This window comes from Carassius carassius, chromosome 2 (genome assembly GCF_963082965.1).
Source record: "Carassius carassius chromosome 2, fCarCar2.1, whole genome shotgun sequence".
NCBI classification, from domain to species: domain Eukaryota; kingdom Metazoa; phylum Chordata; class Actinopteri; order Cypriniformes; family Cyprinidae; genus Carassius; species Carassius carassius.
The window spans coordinates 20,704,395-20,718,384 of NC_081756.1; the positions used below are offsets into that span (position 1 = coordinate 20,704,395).

General features: G+C 38.3%; 1 protein-coding gene across 1 annotated transcript in view; it reads left to right on the forward strand.

The window, feature by feature from the left end:
• LOC132106046 (TIMELESS-interacting protein-like) overlaps nt 1–13,990 on the forward strand; it is a 135,206-nt gene that overhangs the window by 99,916 nt on the left and 21,300 nt on the right. The gene's annotated exons all lie outside the window — the stretch shown is intronic.

Genomic DNA, 13,990 nt, shown 5'->3' on the forward strand with positions numbered 1-13,990 from the left:
TCGGATGCAAACTTGCTTTGCTCTTGAATAAGTCAGTTTTTGAATGAATCAGTTTAGTGAATGATTCAAAATGACTCACTCCTAAAGACAGTAATTAGCTCCCACCTACTGGCATAATGATGTAACCTGTAGAAATACTAAGTGAAAAAACAGAGTGGAACTATGTTATTATATAAACTCTTCACTGCAGGCTGTTATTTTTTCTGTTTTTAGTTTTTATTATTTTCATTTAAAATACAATGTATATATAATTAAAAAAAACTTACACTCTCTAGACCAGCAAATTCTGTTCTTTAACAGGGGCTCTATGATCTGTTTTAAGCATGTAACATCACAAAGGGAGCAAGTCTTCATTTACCCAGATTCATTAAAAGAACACCAAAACAACAACCCACCATATACAATTTAATTCTTGTAGCTAAACAGCATATCAGAAAGAAGAGTACGTAATTCAAAGATTGTTTCCTCTATGAATGTACAACAGTCTCTGCATTGCTGTTTAAAGCTGACTCCTTCCATTCATTTTGTGTGCTTTTAAAGCATGCCTGTAGTTCTGCAAGCAAAAAGAGAATATCTGAGAACCCGAGGAAGGAAGCAGACTAAAAACAGAGGAAAGGGAGAGAACCTCAGCGAGACCTGGCCACTCTGTTGCTGTAGCTGATTGTAGTCAAGTCTAGTCTTAGAGCGCCTGGCGCCAACAGAGCAGGCCAAAAACTTCTAGACGATAGAGAGAGATAGAGCTCAGACTCTTACTTGTGCAAGTAAACAAAGAGTTTACTTCACTTAGCATGCATTTCCCTTTAGAGTTGTTCCGATTCCGATATTTGTATCGGAAATATCACAGATACCACAACAAATTCTGGCATCGGCGAGTACATGAACCCATATACCGATCCGATACCATTTTCAAGACCTAAGGTGTTTCTCAATGTCAAGGAACGATCCTCGGAAGCCAGTATTTTGAGGATGCTACGTCATCGACATCCGTCGAAGGACTGTTCCAATGTCGAGGATCCTCGGAATTTCAACCAAGGACTGAGTCCTTCATTCGAAGAATATCCCATACACAGCAAAGGATGCATATGTGTATCCTTAGCGCTCTTCGCGCTCTCAAATCACCCACAATCCTATGCGCGCAGCTTTGCTATCTTGTTCAAAAATTAAAAAATGTCGAACATTAGCGGAGTCGGAGCGTTAGCGGTTTTTATTTAAGTTACCAAACATTTGTTATAACTGTAGTAAATATAAGTAAAGTTTAACGTTTAAATGCAAGAACAAATTACTACCATATTGATATTGTAAATTATACAAATACAAATGGTTAACTGAACCGGACCTGTCATTTAACAATTGGTTGCGTCATCGGCCTTTCTTTTATAAATAACTAGTTAAGTTGTCCTTATTAATTTAACGATACCATTCACAGCGTTATTTAAACGGACCTTTTCACTGACATAATGACGCAATTACGTGCACTTGCTAGCCTGTTCCATTTACGTGTTCTCCGAATGCTAAAGAGGAGTCTCGCCTAGCCTCTGAAGGGCGTGACTTGGAAGGACCAGTCCTGCCATGGAAGTATCCTTGACATTGAGAAACGCCTCTAGTTATGACCACTAGCTTTGCCTAACCGCTGCACGGTTCTTCTTCGCTGCTCAGAATGCATTGCAAACACAGGAAGTTGTGTTGTGTTGCCACAAGCAACCCCTGTTTAGAGCAGCGAAGAAGAAATCAAAACGCGTTAGCAGCACTGATCTATATATGACTGGATCGCTCATCGCGTTCTAAACTGCCAACAGATATATAATATAATATAGCAGCTTCTATATTATAGATCAGTGGTTAGCAGTATGTCCGCTGTTTAGCAGTATTTCAGACTGGACCAACCAGCCAGTAAAACAGCGACTAGGGATGCCACAAGTACTGGCACTTCACTACCAAGACGGTGCTGAAAATTTAAAAATGTGATGATACCAGCATCTCTGTAGTACCGGTAGTAATTTACCGACTCCCGAATATATTCGGTCCCCGCAGTTGCGTTCATTCGCTTCCGTGTTAGTTTAAGCGCAGGGCTCCATACTGTAGCCGAATATATACTAGTGTCTGTAAATATTAAACTGCAAAATACTATTTAAATATTACTCCTGCAAATTCTACATCTCTGTGGGAGACGGGCGCAGATGCGCGGGAGCTTGCTGTTTTGTAGTCTCTGCCGTGTGTCACTATATGAGGACACGAACGCATAAACCGTCACTTTATGAAAATTTACCATTTCATTTGAGAAAACTGTCATATCATAAACACAGACACTCAAAGATATTCATGGTTAGTAAATTGGTGAGTAAATATATTAAGCTACTGTTGTAGCCTACAGTAGATTTAGCTACGTCTCTATGTAGTAATAATACGTCTCTATCAATAATAATAATTATGCCTAGACGGTTGCTTGTTTTTTACTTGTTTTGTTGTAAAGAAATCATCTGATTAATAATTTTTTATATTCCTAGACTTATTTGTTGCAGTTTTTTTTATACAGTTCTATTGTAAAACTAAAATACCTTTTTTAGTTTGTGGTGTTAGATTTTTGGCTGCATTTGAAGTTCTTTTTCGCTTAAGAAAATAAATAATATTACTGTCAAATTCATGTCAGATAATAAAAATACTGTAATAAATACAGTAGTTCACCATGTATTTGTTCATGTTTTATCAAGGGATAAGTCTGAAGCACATCACAAAATAATTCTAGCAATTTACACAGGGCTGGTAGTATATACAGCTGTATATACAGATACACACCCAGGAATCGGATCAGAACTAGGTATCGGCAGATACCCTGAGCCCAGGTATCGGAATCGGTATCGGGAAGAGAAAAAGGGTATCGGAACATCTCTAATTCCCTTTACATTGGTCCAGCACAGTCGATGCAAATGAAGTTATCTTATGCCTCGTCATTTCAAAACTATTATCTTCAAAGTGGCACAAGACTAAATGATTACAATAACACAGGTAAAAACGTGTACAACTGTGGACCTCTGCTGAGATTCAAGTACGCATCAGGGGGAAAAAAGAAAGAAAAACAGAGACAAAGATGTACAAACACAGACAGAGCGATATAGAGATTACAAATGTTTGTGTTCATCAGTAAACCTGCATAACCAGAGACAGGCGTGTCCCGTCAGCAGTAATAGACTTTGCGTGCATCTGTGCCAACCGGTATTTACGTCAGTGGGTACAAAGACTAGGCTACATCTAATCTCCAGGAGAGAGACAGAGAGAGAGAAAGAGGACGGAAAAGGGAAGAGAGACCATTCCAGGGGCCAGCAAGTCTCCTCGGGGTGAGCTGAGTTAAGTAAGAGATTGAGAAAAAGAAATAGAGAGAGCAAGGGGTGGAGAGGCAGAGAGTAAATCAATGGAGGAGATTTGAGACAGGAAGACTATGGCGTCAGAACAGGCTGGAGATAAGGGCTTCTGTTCCATACACAAACACACTTGTTCTCCCGGGCCGAACAGCTACATATACTTTGTCTCACTTTCAACTGACAAGACACGCACAGGTCCTCTCTGCTGGTGCTTTTCATTAGGCACTGCTATAGGGAGTTTCTGCTCCTTGTGCCCCCTTGACTTCCCACTTTTCTTTAAAGGGATACTCCACCCTAAAATACAAATGTTGTCATTAATCACTTACCCCATGTTGTTACAAACCCATAAAGGCTTCGTTCGTCTTTGGAACACAATTTAAGATATTTTGGATGAAAACTGGGAGGCTTGAGACTGTCCCATAGACTGCCAAGTAAGTTACACTGTCACGGTCCAGAAAAGCATGAAAAGCATAGTCAGAATTGTCTAACATTATAAAGTGAAAAGAATACTTTTTGTAAGTGAAGAGAACAAAAATAACGACTTCATTCGACAATTCCTTTGTCAACAGTCTCCTCCACATCACTCAAACTGCCTACACTCTTCTGTGTCAGCCGAGCCACAAGGATGTGCTGTTTCTATGTGCATTTATGCTTTGATTTGAAAGAAAACAGCACATCTTTGTGGAATACAAAAAGTTTTATCATTGCTTCATAGATGGCAGATGGACTATTCTGACGATGCTTTTCATACTTTTCTGGACCTTGACACTGTTATTTACTTGGCAGTCTATGGGACAGTCTCAACCATCCCGGTTTTCATCCAAAATATCTTAAATTGTATTCCAAAGACGAATGAAGCATTTACAGGTTTGGAACGACATGGGGGTAAGTGATTAATGACAAAATTTTCATTTTGGGTAGGAGTATCCCTTTAAGTTATTGTATGTCACACTATTTCTACTTATGCACTCTAAACACAAAGTTATTCAGTTCAGTTTTGCTCAAAACATGATATTATTCAATTATACTGATGGTATGTTTTGCTCCTCTCTTTTCCCTGCCTCTAAACTCTCTTAATGTAAAGTTCAACTCCGGTCCAGTAACAATAGATTGGCTGAACTCACATGTATTTTGTCCTTGAATAAGCAAGATCCACAACACTAAAAGGTGAGGAAACACAGGCCTGACTGAGAAACGTGCGAGTCTGGCCAGAGGTCAGAGGATCTTTTCCTCAAAGATAAGCAAGAGAGACAAAGTTTATACAGACTTAAGAGAAAAGCTATTTCTTTCAGGAAGAACCCTCTGCTTTGAAAGTAATGTTGAGTACGAGTTTACCAAGAATGTGTGTATGTTTTCGTGTGTTTTTGCTCTGATTTGGACTGACACAGGAGCAGGAAAAACAGAGGAACTGAAATCCTCTACAAATAAGATAACTTTTTTCCCCACTGCTTTCTTTCTGTCATTTCTGTATTCTGCTCCTCTTGTGACTTAAATGTTATTGTATGATCACTGCCAACTTCATTATGTTAGCTAAATTACTCAAAAACTACTTTCAAGGCTGCATTCTAAGTCAGTATCAGTATCACAGCACACAACATACTGAATGCTTCACAGAACAACACTGTGATGCTATGATTATCACTGCAAAAATAATTTTAACCTTAGTATTTGTTTTCCAGTAAAACTATCTAAACATCCTTACAAACCAATTGTTTTCGAGTGTTCTCATTAGATTTATGCTTTGCAGTAAAAAAAAAGTACTACCCCCCGCCCCCCCTCCAAAAAAAAAATCTATATTATAACAGTATTTTATTAAACAACATAAATGAAAGTGTATTTGAGAGATTGTCAGGATTAAATAAACATGGTCTTCCTAAATGTTTATTGGGAACTAATTTTAACACATAAGGTTAATATTTATCCTAAAATATCATATAACAACATTATGAAAACGGTCCATAATATGCTTTTACCAAGTTGGGGAAAAAAAGAGAGCCAGAGAAAGAGACTACTTTGCATTCGTTCTCTCCTAAAGAAGTTCTCCACTCCTTTATTTACCAGAATTTTTCTATACACAGCTTTAGATTTCCGAGAGGCCAGGGTGTTGGGCACAAAGCAGTGGCAGTTCCAGATTTTTCTGAGTAACAAGTTCTCTGTGATTGAAGATTTCCATCTCCATTAGAGAAGGCTTAAAGTAAAGACAAAGAGAAAGTTACTTCATGTAAGGAATATGTATTGTGGGTAATGAATTCATGCAATTTGTGTGTCTGTGTGTACCTGCATGTTTCTGGAAGGACTGTTACTGTAGGATGTTTTTATGGCGTGATTCATTCAACTGTTTCTAAATCTCTCCCTGATTACTGTATATTGAATTCCCAGCATTTGGCAAGTCTCCCACTAATTCTTGAGGACAAAATGTAAGCCCTCAGTGAGAAAAGGAGAGAGGGAGAGGATGTGTTTTTTAAGAACGTGGTTTATATCGCAAGTAATTGCATGTTATTCTTCTCCTAACTTTAAAGCAAGTGGCTCTGCAGTTCAGGGTTGGGAGGCAAGACCATTACCAGATCAGCCCTCAATTTCCTGTTCCCTGCCTGGATCTGAGCAGAGAGAGAAGATTTGAGGCAGAAACGTGTGAAATAATATATTATATTAATATCATATATAATATTATATATATAATATATATCCTGTCAAACTTACTGGAAAAGGGCATCTCAGGAACCACACCCCAGTGGTTTGAGTCTTACCTATCAGATAGGTCCTTCAAAGTATCTTGGAGAGGTAAGGTGTCCAAGTTGCAACATCTAACTACTGGGGTGCCTCAGGGCTCAGTTCTTGGACCACTTCTCTTCTCTGTCTATATGGCATCATTAGGTTCTGTCATTCAGAAACATTGCTTTTCATACCACTGTTATGTCTGCTAACTTCAGCTAACTGAGACTTGTTATAGCACTTATATATCATTGCTCTCTTGTTGATTTTGATTGCTTCCATTGTACTCATTGCTAAGCCGCTTTGGATAAAAGCGTCTGCTAAATGACTAAATGTAAATGTTAATACAAAAGAGAGATTTACAGATTTCTTTGTGAGTGTTACAAGTTTCAGCATCAAAAAGTTGAACATTTAACTTAAAAATTGACTTCATGTTACAACATCTAAATTAACAATTTTTATTCAAGTTAAAGCAATGATACGCCAATGTAATACTTATTAAGGGTCAAATCAAGCAGAAGTAATTGATAAACACAACAACTATAATTTCACTGTTAATTCTTTACAGTTGATCCATCTTCGTATTAAGGAAGTTTTTGAAGTTGCCAGATTTAGGGCCTCACAAATCAACCAATCACAACAGAGAACAGGCTGCCCAGCATAACTTTTATTTATTCATTTATGAATTAATAAATGAATGAATAAGAAAATAATTATTATGTTCATTAAGATTGGTGGGTGTTCATAATGGGCATTATATTTCGTGGTCAATACTCAAACACATGGTTTGCGTTCTGCTACAGCTCACATAACTAATCAAATCCTTCTCTATGAACTATTTTCCTTTCAAGCATTTCTGTTTTATCATTTCATGTTTTTCCTTTGCCTGTATCCGTGACATAGAGCAGTAGCCTATCATATATTTATCATCCATGTGAGATAAGAAAAGACATACATCAGGTAGCCCAGGGAGGAGTGTGACAGATAAAGCTTTACCAGTAAGTTCAGGACTGTTTTTATATGAAATCCAAACGTGATCTATCTAAAAGAAATCTTGGTCCAGACAGATGGGCCAGTTTTATTATCTCTACAGTAAATGGTTTTGGACCGTCACACATCTAGGACAAAATCTATTAACTTAAATATTAAAGAAGCGGTTATGTTCACATGCATGAACTACTGCATGTTTCACTCCTCCTCTTCTCTAATATGGACACATACACAAGCAAAAAATAACATACATATGCTCATAGAAAAATATTCTCCACAAATTACTAAGATTTTTTTATTTTTATAAAGTTATGAAACAATTTCTGTTTCTATAAAATGGTGGCACTGGCAAATCTTAAGTCACTCCAAGTGCCCGAGGTGAACTGTGCTTGTTTTTATTACCTAAGCCCTTGAATGGCACACCACAGACACACGCTCTAGATTACAGCTTCATGGTTCCTCTCACAGTCCATATAGCTGGGATTGGCAATAACATGTAAATGCAGACTAGCTCTTATTTAAGCATCCACATTTATAGGCCCATAATGGGGACATTATAAGCATTTCTGTCTGAAGCTCTCTTTCCAAAAGGCTATGCATTATTGCTATATATATAGAAGGAGGCATTGCTGTGTTCATAGCCTATAATGCAAAACCCTGTCTAATTAATTTAATGAAATTCATGCACGAATTAAATAAGTTTAAAATCTAAGACCATAATCTGATAATGTAGGGTTTATTAATCATATTCTAATTTACTGTGCGTTGGACGAATGTGTAGCACTATCATAAAATTTTACAAAATGCCAAAACAACTTTCACAACATCAGACACACGCAAAACCTGGGTGTGAAATAAGTGGGCTATGGAGGGTTTTGCAATGACCTGGTAGTGCATATCTGCAGCCAGGCAAGAGGGCTGTGGCATGCCTGTGTTTGATAGGAACAGGGACTCAGTGGGTGGCCCAGGACTCTGGTAACGGAGTAGGCCTACTGTGACTTTTGTAAACATCCAAACAGGCTTGGGCCCTTTTAAAAGTCTGTTTTCCAGCCTCCACTTTTAATTGGAAACAGACAGTGGCCTTGTATGCAGAGGTGGGGTAAAAGCTCAGACGCTACACCAACAGGCTGCAAATCCCACTCACAATTTTTGATGTGATGTCTCACTCCTTCAAACAAATTAAAGTTTATATAGCTCATTATATCTGTATCAGTGATTACTAGGATATGAGTGGGTTTTGTTAAAAGTGACATAATACGTATGGATAAGATATATTTACTTGAGTTAATAAAAATAAAAAGATCTTATGGTTTTGAACGAAAAAATAAATGTTTTCCATGTATAATCCTGCAGTTTACTTTTTAACTGTTTAAAGTCTGCAATATTTCCTTACTCGCGTTATCATATTTAGATCATGAGTGATTAGGCTTTGTGTCATGTGTGGGAAGCACGACCAATAAGGCAGCCGCTTCTTGAAACGACATGTAAACATGAGTCCAATATGTCTGCACCCTTGTTGTCAATATCAATAAGCCAATAAGAGCAACGGCTGTCAGACGGTAAAGTGCATAGTAAAAGAGCATATTATGTAGTATGTAATTTGGGGCACAACGTTGAAATGCATCATCACGGTCTGAAATATCTGAAATATTCCTTAAGGACATTTAATAAATCATGGCACAATTTCAAAGTTCTGTCAAATCTGTATGGCAGGAATTGTTTTGTTTAGGTAATTACTTGGCTTTAAATACCTCTCAGCTCATACACACACAGACTTTTCTCAAAGAGCCATTACTGATGAGCGAGAGGGAAGTGAGGGAGTCAGTCCTGGCATCACTACAAAGTTGTTAGTGCTGGCTGAATGGAGGTGAGTGCACGGGATGCTTAATTGGTCCAGTGTGCGAGCTGTGGTGATAATTGTGGTTCACAGGTGGCCTGTCCAAGCTTAGAGTTCATACCAGGGCCTAGGACAAAAGATAAAAGATTCTAGAGCTCTTTGTTATTGACGTTGGTCAAAGCCTCTGGCCGTCCCTGTGTCCACCTAGACATGAGTTCATAAGTCTCTATCCTAAAAATTCAAACAAGAGCCTTGATGCAAAGAACACACACTGATGTTAAGATGGCAGCATTGGCACATGGCAGCATTTACTTTCAGAATAGTAACAAGTATCAGGAAACTGTTATGCTTTTCAATCTTTTTCTGCTTTCGAGCTCTCAGTAAAACATTCGACTAAAGAAAGTGCATGAAGATAATTAAAACTGCTGAGTAAAACTAGCTCTTGTAATTGTGCCAACAGTTTAGTAGAGCCTCATAAAGATGAGCTTCAGAATGTGTTCAAATGTCTAATTTTCTCATCAACGCGATTAAGGAAATGTTAGTAGCAAAAATACCCCGGTTAAACCTTTCTTGGCGCCTCATATCAGATATTGTTATCAGATAATGGAGAAATTCCTTCTAACATAGATATGCCATTAGCATGAACATGCAGTCTCCTGGGGCATTTCCCTTCTTTGTTGACTGAAGGACCAAAAACATGTTGAAACGAGATGCCACGCTGCAAAGCGGCATGTAGCATCAAGATTTTCCTGATAATCATACTGAAATAGCTTGTCAGACATGAAAGAGTTTGCGTTTAAGCCTCGCAGGGTATTTTCTGGTGAGATCATCTTTCTGTAACATAGACCAAGCAAAATGGCTGAGAGCGCAAGAACATTTTGCATTGACGGAGTGATAGCTATGCTGCAAATGAGTCAAAACACAGAGGATATATAGTATGACATATGCTAATGTAACGGACGTGAACAAACACTCACATGTGGGTTTCCTTGTGCTTGCCTTTATCTTTTGGAAATAAAATGGCACAAATCACTTTGGCTGAAGATAAACTACTGCAGACATTCAAGACCAGAAAAATAGAAATTACTAGGGCTGGTCCAATCACGATCGGCCGATCGTTATGAGCATCTGGTCAGTAAAGCCGGTTCTCTAATCAGCTGTAAATTCCCTCAGGTGCGTGATTTCACATAGAGCAGCTGTTACTACACAGAGCCGTTGTTAAAGGGATAGTTCACTCTCAAATTAAATTTTGGTATGTTTTAGCTTACCTCAAGGACATCCAAGATGTAGGTTTCTTTGTTTCCTCAGTATTTCCCATTTTGATATTTTTAGGTCCAACCGTTCTGGTCTGTGACTCACATAATGGATGTCTATGGTCACCACTAGAGCCCGACCGATATGGATTTTTGGGGGCCGATGCCGATGCCGATATTAACTCGAAAAGAGCCGATTTATAAGCCGATATTTTGATTTGAAAAATAATCTGGATATTAGACCCATTTCCTATAAACTGCATTTACACCACATTCAATAGCAAAATATCTGCCTGTTCTATGTATGTGGGCTGTATAAACCATTTTCCAGAATGGACTATGTTAAAAAAAAAGCCTTAGATTACAGTCTCAATGACTAAACAATTGCACATCAAAAGTATATATTTTTTAATGATCAAAAAACAGTCTGGTTTTAAACATTTAACGCTTTAACTTTCTTCCAGTTGAAGCTGGTTTTAACAGTCTGTGTGTTTACTGTAAATAAATTATAATACTAAAGTTAAAGTATTTGCAGAAGTAGTCCCACACTTTGCTGCTACAGCATTCACCTTTTTCAGCCATCTGTAGGCAGAAAGAGAGACGGAGAAAGAATAAGCATGTGTATTAATAATATCACCATGTATCATTACTCATGTCATCATTAGAATTATAATAATAATAAACTGGGATCTCCTACATAGGCAAAAATGAGAAATATATATATATTTTTTTATTTGTCAAGCAATAGGTATTACCTACTTATATTTAACAATATTATTTCAACATTTTCCTGTATGTCTGTAAAGCTGCTTTGAAACAATATGTAAAAAAAAAAAAAAAAAAAAAAAGCGCTTGTTCAGCTCACATTTATTTACATGTCCCCTCTGGTTTAATCATTTCTGACGCACCTACTTTAGTTACTGTAACTACACTATATTTGCTCTCACAGACACATTCACAACAGACCCGTATATCTTCTCCTCTTCTCTATGTGCAGTCTGAATCAAAACATCGTCTTGCCTACTATTACCGGAAGATTACGGAATCAATTCGAAGTTGAATGGTTAACGTTAGTGTCATGAACGCACCGCTGTCAATTTTGAGAAGAACCACCTTCAAACAAGTTAATAGCAAGCATTTAAGGGGCCTGCTAAAAAGGAAGCTATTAGCGTTAGAGTAACGTAACCAGCCTGAATTCACCAAATTGTTCTCTGGACCTGAGGGTAGCCTCTTCTTCCTTGCTTCTCTCTTAATTCTCATCAGCAGGACTAGCGCTATCGCTCGCTTCTTACAACGGGACAGATACATGTTTGCTGCTGACCGAAAGGAGGAGGAACAGACTATGAAAGAGCTCCCGCTAAACGTTTTTAAAACTCCGCCTATGCCATAGCGCAGCGCAAATCGCGTTGTATCTGAAGGGCAACGCTGAGCCCAGCGGCAAGCGCCGTGCATACCGCTTCCTGTGTGAAAGGCCCAATTACGCGGTCATTATGTGGGAAACACACCGCAATAGAATAAGAATAAGTTAAACGCTAACGTTATAGTTTGACCTCCTATTAACGTTCGCGCTCTTCCACTGATAAACATGGTATTAGCTTTGTGGCTAATCTAATATAGCAATGCATTAGCGGCTGTAAGTGATGTTACAGAATATTTAGAAGTGATAATGATAGGACCGTTAGCTAGAACTACCACACAGTTTTTATATACAGGGTATGAACTAAATCTACAATCATTTCACATGACGAACGACAGACTCACCGTCAAAACAGTTGATCGCTTTCTTCTGTAGTGGACTTCTGGCGCTGTTGTTAACTCTGGAGCTGCAGAGCTCCCTCTGGTGGGCACACTATGCAACACTCATAACATGAGTGAAGCATGAGACTCTGTTTCTCATGTTTCATCGGCCGTTATAAATGCCGATGCCGATTTAAATGCAATTAGCTTATATCGGCCGATAATATCGGCCGGCCGATATATCGGTCGGGCTCTAGTCACCACCTCAAAGAGCATGCACAGAGGAGTCAAAATTAAACAATTCCCCATCATAAGTACACATTGATGACCTAATACAAGAAATGAGCGGTTTGTGTAAGAAAACAAACAGTATTTATATATTTCTTTACCTTTTGTACACAACCACGTCCAACTGATCTGAGTTCACGAGTGCTTCCTGATGTGACGTGCGCGCGCGCTCTGTGCAAGCGCAGAAAGCCCCGGATGTGATGTCTCGCGCATGCACATCACTCATTGTTTACCACACGCTACGCTTTCAATCTGCACTGTCTGAAATATAATGCAGTAATTGTAATAAATTAATGTTTATAATGCACCCTATAATCGTTGCGTTTATAATAAAAATACAACACATTACTCACTCTATTAACAGCGTGCCATTGGGTCCCTCTGGCATTGGACGTCGCCTCCAGTTTATACGTGGCAAACTAAACACAACGTGCAAAACGCTGCGTCTCAACAGCGGAGAAAAATCAGGATCTTCAGTCAGGCAGGCGTGTGATGTGATACTGTCAATGTCCTCGTCGTCATCTTGTAGTTGTTCCATTCGTGACAACATATGCTCTCTACTTCTGTTGGCATCTCACAACACTTGCTACTAAAACACCACCAATTTTGAAGAGATCTCTGTCTCTGAGGATTGAAGACGTGCTGCTGCAGCGGATCGCTCCTGAGTACTTGGTCTGTGTATTCTGTTTCAAATAAATATGGTTGTGAAAAAAATTCAACGTTGTCTATGGATATATTGAAATCGTCTTCCATTGCAATTTCCTGTACGTCTAAATATGTTTAAATCTTCACAGTGAAAGGTAATACTTCCGAAATCTGTGTAAACCATAGGCAGTAAGTAGGGTGACCACCCGTCCCGCGTAGCGCGTGCGCGCACAGCGTTTGAAGCCCAATTCATGCGTCCCGCAAATTGAGACTGTGTCACGCAAAATCAATGCTTGCTCAAAAAAAGTTGATGGCTCTATATCCTCGAGCCCCAGGCAGCCAAACGAACATTACTTGACAGTTCAGCACGCTACTGCGAGAGCGGGAGCGAGCGAGTTTGAATGAGAGATGAAGTTTACATCTTTATTATTTCTGTTTTAACGTTTTTCCTACATTATTTATATTAAAATGTTATGTAGGCAATAACTCAGTTTAATATTTGACTAATTTACTGAGGTGGCATCGTTGTTAACTTACAAAAATGATAATTTGGTGGATAATGTACATTTTTCCGTTAATAACAGGTAGTGTATTCCGATGTAAAATTAACAGTCACCTGTGGACGCTCAACAACCATCTTATCTGAGCTCAAAACGCTGCTTGAGCAAGTGTCAAGATACTAAAAGTAATAAATACATAATTATGAACGTTTATGTGCGTTTATATTTTTCTTAGTAGGTCTACGTTATTTTAATAGCAATTAATGATTATGAACATAAAAGCATTACAATATATATATATATATTATTACTATATACTATCGATGAAACCACAAAGCTGACGCGGGAGGTATGTATAACTGCAATATAAAGTAATTTTGAGTATTATTGCTATTATTATTTTCTAAAATTAGGTAGATGTAATATAAAAGTACACATGGCAATGTTTTTGCAACAGCTCCAAGTCTCACGCGCAGTGTAGGTTATACGTCACTGTCCGAATCCGTTCACTTATTTATTTATTCACTCCTTCCTGATATAGTGAGCTCAACTGCCATACACTATATAGGGATTAGTGAATGAGTGAATTCCCTTCCCTTGAGTTGTGATGTCAGACTTTTTTTTTTACTTTTCCTGTTGTGTTGAGCAACTACAATTCATTTTAATCCTATA